Here is a 10091-nt window from a genome sequence, read left to right on the forward strand (position 1 = left end):
TTATAATATATCCCTAGGCATCCTAGGACCTGTAGACACTTATGTTGTAATGAAATGTGTGGAAAGGGATCATAGGTTATCCTTTGACCCCTTTTAAACCATATAAATGATTATAATATATCCATAGGGGTCTTGGGACCCCTAAAGACATATATTGTAATGAAATGTGTTGAAAGGGGTCATAGGTTATTCTATGACCTCTTTCAATTTATATAAATGATTATAATATGTCTTTGGGGGTCCTAGTACCCTTAGAGACATATGTTGTAATGAAATGCTTTGAAAGGGGTTGTAGGTTATCCTATTACCCCTTTTGACCCATATAGATGATTATAATATGTCCTTAGGTCTCTTAGGACCTTAGAGACATATGTTGTAATAAAATAGGTTGAAAGGGGTCATAGGTTATACTACGACCCCAGTCAACCCATTTAAATGATTATAATATGTCCCTAGGTATCAAAGGACCCCTAGAGACATGTTATGATGAAATGTGTCAAAATGGGTCATAGGTTATACTATGACCCTATTCGATGCATATAAACAATTATATTATCTCCCTAGGGGTCCTAGGACCCACAGAGACATATGGTATCATGAAATATGTTGAAAGGGGTCATAGGCTTTACCTATGACCCCTTTCGATGCATATAAATAATTCAAATATGTTCCTAAGAGTCTTGGGACCCTTAGAGACATAGGTTGTCATAAAATGTGTTGAAAGGGGTCATAGGTTATCCTATGACCCCTTTCGACCCATATAAACAATTATAATATATTCTATGACCTCTTTCGACCCATATAAACAATTATAATATGTTCTATGACCCCTTTCGACCCATATAAACAATTATAATATGTCCCTAAGGGACCTAGGACCCCTAGAGACATATGTTGTAATGAAATGTGTTGAAAGTGGTCATAAGTTTTTCTATGACCCCTTTTGACACATATAAATGATTATAATATGTCCCTAGGGGTCTTGGGACCCCTATAAACATATGTAATTAAAATGTGTCGAAAGGGGTCATAAATTATCCTATGATCTTTTTCAACCTATAAAAATTATTATAATATCTGCCTAGTCCTCCAAGGACCCCTAGGGACATATGTTGTCATGAAAACATGTTGAAATGGGTCATAAGGTTATATTATTACTCCTTTTGACCCATATAAACAAATATGATATGTTCCTATAGGTCATGAGACCCCTACAGATATATGTTGTCATGAAATATGTTGAAAGGGGTCATAGGTTATCTGATGACCCATTTCGACCCAGACAAAATGATTATATGTTCTTAGAGTTCCCTGGATCCCAAAAGACATATGTTGTAATGAAATGTGTCGAAAGGGGTCATAGGTTATCCTATGATGCCTTTCAACACATATAAATAATTATAATATGTCACTAGGGGTCTTGGGACAATCCTATGACCCTTTTCGACCCATATAAATGATTATAATATATCCCTTGTAGTTCTCGGGCCACTAGATACATATGTTGTGATGAAATGCGTTGAAAGGGGTCATGGGTTTTCCTATGACCCCTTTCGACCCATATATATGATTATAATATGTCCCTATGGGTCTTGGGAACAAGACGCCTAGGAAAATATATGTTGTAATTAAATGTTTCGAAAGGGGTCATAGGCTATACTATGATGCGTTTCAACCCATATAAGCGATTATAATATGTCTCTAGGGGTCATAGGACCCTTAGGGACATATGTTATCATGAAATGTGTCTAAAAGGATCATAGGTTATACTGTGAACCCTTTTGAACCATATAAATGATTATGATATGTCCCTAGGGGTTCTAGGACCCCTAGAGACTTATGATATCATGAAATGTGTTGAAAGGGGTCATAGGTTATCCCATGACCCTTTTTGACACATATAAATTATTCTAATATGCCCCTAGTGATCCTAGGACACCAAGAGACATATGTTGTAATGAAATGTGTCAAAATGGGTCATAGGTTTTCTTATGGCCTCTTTTGACCCATATAAATGAAATTATGATATGTCCCTAAGGGTCTTGGGACCCGTAGAAACATATGTTGTAGTAAAATGTGTCAAAAGGGGTCATAAGTTATCCTATGATCCCTTTCAATCCATATAAATGATTATAATATGTTTGTAGGACCCCTAGAGACATGATATTATGAAATGTGTTGAGTAGGGTCATAGGTTATCATATGACCCCTTTCGATCCATATAAATGATAATAATATGTCCCTAGTTGTCCTAGGACCCCTGGAGACATGTTGTAATGAAATGTATTGAAAGGGGTCATAGGGTTACCTATGACCCTATGACCCTTTTTAACCCATATCAATGATTATAATATGTCTCTAAGGGTCTTAGGAACCTTATAAACATATTTTGTAATAAGATGTGTTGAAAGGGGTCATAAGTTATCCTATGACCCATTTCGACATATATAAATGATTATAATATGTCCTTAGTAGTCCTGGGACCCCTAGAGACATATGTTGTAATGAAATGTGTTGAAAGGACCTATGACCCTTTTCAACTCATATAAATGATTCTAATATGTTCTTAGGGGTCTAAGGACCCATAGAGACATATGTTGTCATGAAATGTGTCGAAAGGTCCGTTGGACCCATATAAATGATTACAATACATCCCTAGGAGTCCTATGACCCCTAAAGATATATATGTTGTCATGAAATGTGTCGAAATGTGTGATAGGTTATACTATGACCCCTTTCAACCCTTGGAAATGATTATAATATGTCCCTAGGCATCCTATGATTGCTAGAGACATTTTTTAATGAAATATAACCTGTAATCCCTTTTGATGCATATAAATGATTATAATATGTCCCTAGGGATCCTAGAACCCCTAGAGATATATGTTATAATGAAATGTGTCGAAAGGACCCTCTGGACCCATAGAAATGATTATGATATGTCTTAGGTGTCCTAGGACCCATAGAGACATATGTTGTAGTGAAATGTGTGGAAAGCCTTTCAACTCATATAAACGATTATAATGTTGCTAAGGGTCCTTCGAACCATAGAGACATATGTTGTAATGAAATGTAGTGAAAGATGTCACATGTTATCCTATGACCCCTTTCGACCTATATAAATGATTATGTTGTAATGAAATGTGTTGAAAGAGGTCATAGGTTGTCTTATTATGTCATGTCCCCATTTTTGGTGACAGTTCGATTTAATTAATTTCAATAATCTGGTTGTCCAAAATAATGAATATTTTATAAGGACGACTAATTAATTATTTTAATTAAATAAATAAATGATATTAAGTTAATTACTTATAAAGTTATCAAATAAATAAATATTAAAAGATAACTTTATATTTAATTAATTTAATAAAATGACTTGGATCATAAAATATTTAATAAAGTCACTTAAGAGATAAGATCGAAAATGTTCTAGAAGTCTCTGGAGAAGATGGAGAGAAAAGAATAAATAGACACCCCGGGGGCTCCATTCGAATCAGGCAGTTGATTATCTCTCTTTGATTTTCAGATTGTGATTCAATCACAGGTGCATTGTGGAACCTAGGGTTTTCGCAATTGTCACAGTTGGCCATTGAGAACGATAACTCTCAATTGGTACGCAATTTTGAGGGTGTGAAATATCATCTGAATTATTACAGATTGGAAGTGGCATTACAGTCATTTCATCAGGGTAGAATTTGTGGCCTGAGGCCAAATTTAGAGGATCATTTCGAGGATTGATATTCGAAGTTTTTGCAAGTTTTGAAGTCCATCATTTTTACCAGAATCTGTTGGCAGAAGAGTAAGGAGATTTCGTCAGCATTCTAACCAATCCAAGCAAGATCTATAAACACTCACCAATTACTAAACACGTGGGTCAGAAGGTTTGAATTTTTTAAGGAGATTACAAGCAGCGATTTATCTCTAGCAAGCAAGATTCGGACACCTAGGTCGGGCGTCTTTCCTCAAGAGATTTTCATCATTAGAGGCCTAGCAGTTATCGTAGGATTGTAGATTTGTGGGCGTTTGTTTTGACAACTAGGAATTGATGTCAAAAATCCCTCTTTTTCTAGCCGCGGCTTGAAATGTATATAACCCTCGATCTTCATCAACAGTTGATGCGCATCTTGGGAGCAAAGTCGAGGGAGCTAGTGGAAACAATGATTAGATAAGGGTCAGAATACATGTTAAGTCTGTATCATCGCAAGCAGAGGTGTGTGTGGTCTTTCATATCAGCTTCCTCCTGATGTCCAGTGGATTCAAAGACCAACAGTCCGGGGAGCCCCTCCGTAGGTCGTGATCACAAACAACAGTATTGACAGGCAGACAGGGGACGGTTTCAACTTCGATCTTCTAACTCTTGCGATACATAGCGGACTTAACAGCTCAGCAACCTTCAGCAACGACTCTAAAGACTAGTGCAATTCCAAGTTACCGCTCCATTATTGGGAAATCTGTCAAAAATTGCACCATTGTCTTAGCAATAACACCTTTGATTGTGGGTTTTCACACAGTATTAGCGGCATCTGAATTGCGCAGGATAACTTCCTGAGTCGATGGAGAAAATCTGATTTCAAATCGTTAGGGAGAGGATTGTTGAATGCACTACGGTTATAGCTCGTGTTACAGGTTCATTTTTAATTTAAATGCTCACCAAAATTGGGATGAGAATCACGGGTTGGTAGTTGTAATCGAATCATGGTTGTGCAGTAGTTCTTGTTGTTCCCTCCCTTGGATACAAGATAGGGAAAGCAACTTGGGTAATCCATTGGACAGTGGGAAAATAACTGCGATTAACATCTGATTAGTTCAACTGCTAAATATGAGTTAATTCCCCATAGGTTAAAACAGAGACAGCAGCCTGTGAATGGCAACCCAACCTGAGGACTTCATACATGAACTCATGGACTTGATATTTACTCCGATTTTGGTCCATTGATTGAAGATCAAATTGTTCATGATAATCGACAGCAGAACAAGGTTCTAAAGATTCAAGCAAACTCTTGGCGATTCATATCTATTCAGGTTCCAAACATTTTCTTATATATTTCTGCTATTGTCTCATATTTTCAATAAATGGAGAAGATATTATAGCCTGCCTATTCTATGTGTTTTGCCGTGGTTATTTTTTCCGTCAAGATCAGAATAGCACAAATTCAAATATTTAGTAAAAGTGCGATTTAATTAGCGAGGGTTACCTTAGAAGGTCTTTCAGGGGTATCAAAGCTTGACCGCAAACTGTTTGATGAAATGTTGAACCCTTGAAGAAGGAATTTTTTTTGGTGCTTAAAGAGTCAATAATTTCGTAGGGGATTATTTCAGTGGTATCAGAGCAATTTTCTTGCCATCCTGTGGGGTGAGAACCGACTTACATGAGTGATCAGCACTCTACTTCAACCAAGATGGAAAAGTACAACACAAAGTCTCCAAGAACACAATCTTGGACCAATAATAGACATAGTATTCAGAGTCAAAATTATGGAAAGGAGGACTATTCAGGCCAGAAAAATCAGACATAACATGTCTGAACTGATGGTTAAGCACCACCGTATGATTGACAGGCTGTCTGACCCAACTAAGGTGAATAAGTCAATGGGTTTTCGATTCGGAAAATCTTCTCGCAAAGCACTAGCTGATACAGTGGGCGATGTTACTAGGAACCTTAATGAGGAGTTCGAGAAACAAGTGTGCAATCGGTCGGAGGTTTCAGTTCGGTCATAGGAAGAAGTGGTGAAGGATATTACACTGATGGATAGTAACTGTCAACTTGATACTTCAATTGAGACAGTTGTATATAGGTTTCCCAAAGGTGATGTCTCAGATACTAAAGGTGGTTTGGTTCCGACAGTCAATGATTACAGTGAAGTGAGTTTAGATGATGATAAGGATGTTGATGGTGAGATACCAGGTAGAGATGAGCAAACACTGCGTATTCATGATTTTGCTAAGAGAGAGTACCAGGCTCAGTTAGATGCTTCGTCACATGAGGATGAGAATGGCAGTACTTCACATGATTTGTCCAGCCAGCTAAAGGTAAGCAAAGATAGTATTGTAGCTTATTTATCTCATCATGACAGGATGCAGGAGATGTTAGAAGAGCACATCCAGATGATTCAGTTACAAGGAAGACATAAGGGAGTTCAGGCAAATTCTTCTTGTTGTGACTTACATGCAATTGGTGAAGGAATGGGAACGACAAAGTTGAGCTATTTACATCTTCTATCAGATCGTGACCATCTTCTAAGCCTTGCCAAAGACTATTCAGATGCCTTGAGGAGGAAGGAGGAGGAAGTTGTCAAGCTTTCTTGCAAGCTTGAGGACACTCGAGCAACTTTGGCTTTACAGGACTGGGAGAGACATGAGAATGAGCAGGGCATGGAGCTAAGCTTAGTTTCATCTGGCACGTCTGACACTCAGTTTTCTACATTTGATGGGTCATATGTGGTTGCTGATAAGGTTATGAGTTCAACTTGCATTCACATCCAGGATACAAGGACACTGGCAGACAGGTATGTGAAGTTAATTGGTATTGGTCACATTACTCAGGTAAGGAGTTTGCTTGAGTTACCAGTTGTTCCTTGTTTACGGATATGGACTCAAGAATGTTTCAGCAGCGTTTGGGATTCAATTGACTGGAGAGCACTTAATAGTAGCAATGATTGTTTGAGTGCTATCATGGATTTGATTAGCAGAATACACGGTGTTGTCTTTCCTTGTGCCAGCAGCTTGTCTGATATTGGTATTGGTTTTTATACACAAGTATTGGGCTTGGTTCATATATGTAGATGACCATTCTTGCTGAAAGGTGTTGAAGATTTTTCATATTTGACAGTATGTACAGAAGAATCCCAGGATCGTTTTGGCTTTGATAACATCCAGGAGGATGAAGTGGACAGTTTTGAAGATTCAGCTTCCTTGACAGTTTCTTTGGGTACAGAAGAGCTTGACAGTAGTACTACAGCTTTGGACATTTTGGATGTTGATATGGATCTTGGAGATGATTCGCGAGATATGGATGATAATAATGAGGGTACTCCTTTAGATCGAGCACCAGAAGAGGCTTGTAGGAGACAATTCAGCCAGAGCCATCATGTGACTAGCCAGTTAAAAGTTAGTGAGCGAGACATTGTTATTGCTTGTGAACATTTTGATACTGCTCGCCAGTTGTTGGCCGTCACTAGTTGGGGTACTTCTATGATGGATGAGTCCAACGATGGTTACTTTTCTTTGGAAGAGATTCATGCCTTGCGTGAAGCTATACGAATTTTGAAGCAGGATTACTTACGATTAGTAGCCGACTGTGATCATCTGGTTGAGTGGGGAAGTACAGCCTATGAGGCACTCTTGGATCGTGAAGAGGAGGTGAGTAAGCTTTCCCAGGAGCTCATAGTGACTACTGAGGCTTTAGAGGACACACGACGGGATCTACAGAAGTCGCAGTTTTAGTTGAAGGAGGTGACTGTGGAGTTGGAGCATTTGCGGTCAAGACCAGCCCCAGACCCAGTTCATTTGTCTATTGAGGTGGTTGGTGGTGAGTACACTCCTGCAGTTGCTACTAAGGAGCATGTTGTTAGGGTTGACACACATGTCCAGGATTTGGAAGTCGCTAGTTCTAATGAGTTTGGGATATCGGTAGAGTCAAGTTTCCAAATTGATTCTTCTCAGATAGTTGATAGTGTGGTACAGTTGAGTACACCACCCTTACAGGAGGACCAGTTGTGGTGTAAAGGGGAGTATGTTAATGTTTCCTCATATAATTTTTACTGCACTGAATCATTCATGGGGTATTTGCTGGATAGTACATGTGTTCATTTGGACTCGCATAGAGTGACAGAAGGTGTTCTCATCCAAGATACTAGTGTTATTTGCAGATTGGTTGAGAAGATTATAGGGGTCCTTTCTACTATGCTACCTCACAAGGATCTCAAGGAAGGGTTTGTTGAGTAGAATGCACGGGATCCTATCCAGCCTACAGTCACTCAGAGTCAGAGATTGGAGCCATATGTTGATTACCAGTTCAGTGATGATGAGCTAGCAGCAGAATTTGGAGGTTCTTACCGGTATTATACGGTAGGGTACGCTCATCATTTTTCTTTTGACACAGAGATAGAAGATTTTATTTCACGCAGATGTAGATTGGCTCCAGTTTCTTACCATCCATTAGGGGATAGATTGGCACCATCTTTTGAAAATAAAATTGGTAGTATCAAGTTACTCAGCCTGCAGCATCGACACACCCGGAGTAGTTTTTCAGAGATTGGATTTGATGGCAATGATTCAGGTACCTATGGCTTTTGTCATATCTACAATGCAGTTGGGTGCAGGTGTCTTTTTGACAAGGGCTTGAGTTTTGATAGAGTTGATGTTTCAGTTGGCTTGAGTTTCAGAGAATGGTTTCTTCTACCGACATCTACAGTTGGTTTTTAGATGATTTCATCAAAATTGTCAGTTGTTTGGATGTTGAGTACAGTTTTTCAGCTACTGGTATTGACGATTTCTCCACGAGAGTATGATGAGGATTGGGATGATATACTGATTTACATTTGGGACCCAGGCATACTGATTGGTTTATGGTTCAGCCATTGCTTGGGGACAAGCAATTTTGGGAAGGGCGGACTGTCATGTCCCCATTTTTGGTGACAGTTCGATTTAATTAATTTAATTAATCTGGTTGTCCAAAATAATGAATATTTTATAAGGATGACTAATTAATTATTTTAATTAAATAAATAAATGATATTAAGTTAATTACTTATAAAGTTATCAAATAAATAAATATTAAAAGATAACTTTATATATAATTAATTTAATAAAGTGACTTGGATCATAAAATATTTAATAAAGTCACTTAAGAGATAAGATCAAAAATGTTCTAGAAGTCTCTGGAGAAGATGGAGAGAAAAGAATAAATAGACACCCTGGGGGCTCCATTCGAATCAGGCAGTTGATTATCTCTCTTTGATTTTCAGATTGTGATTCAATCACAGGTGCATTGTGGAACCTAGGGTTTTCGCAATTGTCACAGTTGGCCATTGAGAACGATAACTCTCAATTGGTACGCAATTTTGAGGGTGTGAAATATCATCTGAATTATTGCAGATTGGAAGTGGCATTACAGTCATTTCATCAGGGCAGAATTTGTGGCCTGAGGTCAAATTTGGAGGATCATTTCGAGGATTGATATTCGAAGTTTTTACAAGTTTTGAAGTCCATCATTTTTACCAGAATCTGTTGGCAGAAGAGTAAGGAGATTTCGTCAGCATTCTAACCAATCCAAGAAAGATCTATAAACACTCACCAATTACTAAACACGTGAGTCAGAAGGTTTGAATCTTTTAAGGAGATTACAAGAAGCGATTTATCTCCAGCAAGCAAGATTCAGACACCTAGGTTGGGCGTCTTTCCTCAAGAGATTTTCATCATTAGAGGCCTAGCAGTTATCGCAAGATTGTAGATTTGTGGGCGTTTGTTTTGAAAACTAGGAATTGATGTCGAAAATCCCTCTTTTTCTAGCGGTGGCTTGAAATGTATATAACCCTCGATCTTCATCAACAGTTGACGCGCATCCTAGGAGCAAAGTCGAGGGAGCTAGCGGAAACAATGATTAGATAAGGGTCGAAATACATGTTAAGTCTATATCATCGCAAGCGGAGGTGTGTGCGGTCTTTCATATCAACTTCCTCCTGACGTCCAGTGGATTCAAAGACCAACAGTCCGGGGAGCCCCTCCGTAGGTCGTGATCACAAACAGCAGTATTGACAGGCGGATAGGGGATGGTTTCAACTTCGATCTTCCAACTCTTGCGATCCACAGCGGACTTAACAGCTCAGCAACCTTCAGCAACGACTCTAAAGACTAGTGCGATTCCAAGTTACCGCTCCATTATTGGGGAATCTGTCAAAAATTGCACCATTGTCTTAGCAATAACACCTTTGATTGTGGGTTTTCACACAGTATTAGCGGCATCTGAATTGCGCAGGATAACTTCCTGAGTCGATGGAGCAAATCTGATTTCAAATCGTTAGGGAGAGGATTGTTGAATGCGCTACGGTTATAGCTCGTGTTACAGGTTCATTTTTAATTTAAATGCTCAC

At 38.6% G+C, this 10091-nt stretch overlaps 1 pseudogene; it reads left to right on the top strand.

The window, feature by feature from the left end:
• Window positions 1-9243, top strand: part of LOC149577568 (aldehyde oxidase GLOX-like) — a 53574-nt pseudogene extending 44331 nt beyond the window's left edge.
• The last annotated feature ends 848 nt before the right edge of the window (window positions 9244-10091 follow it).

The sequence above is a fragment of the Cupressus sempervirens genome, chromosome 1, assembly GCF_028749045.1.
Source record: "Cupressus sempervirens isolate cs-2001-9-10 chromosome 1, ASM2874904v1, whole genome shotgun sequence".
Classification (NCBI taxonomy): domain Eukaryota; kingdom Viridiplantae; phylum Streptophyta; class Pinopsida; order Cupressales; family Cupressaceae; genus Cupressus; species Cupressus sempervirens.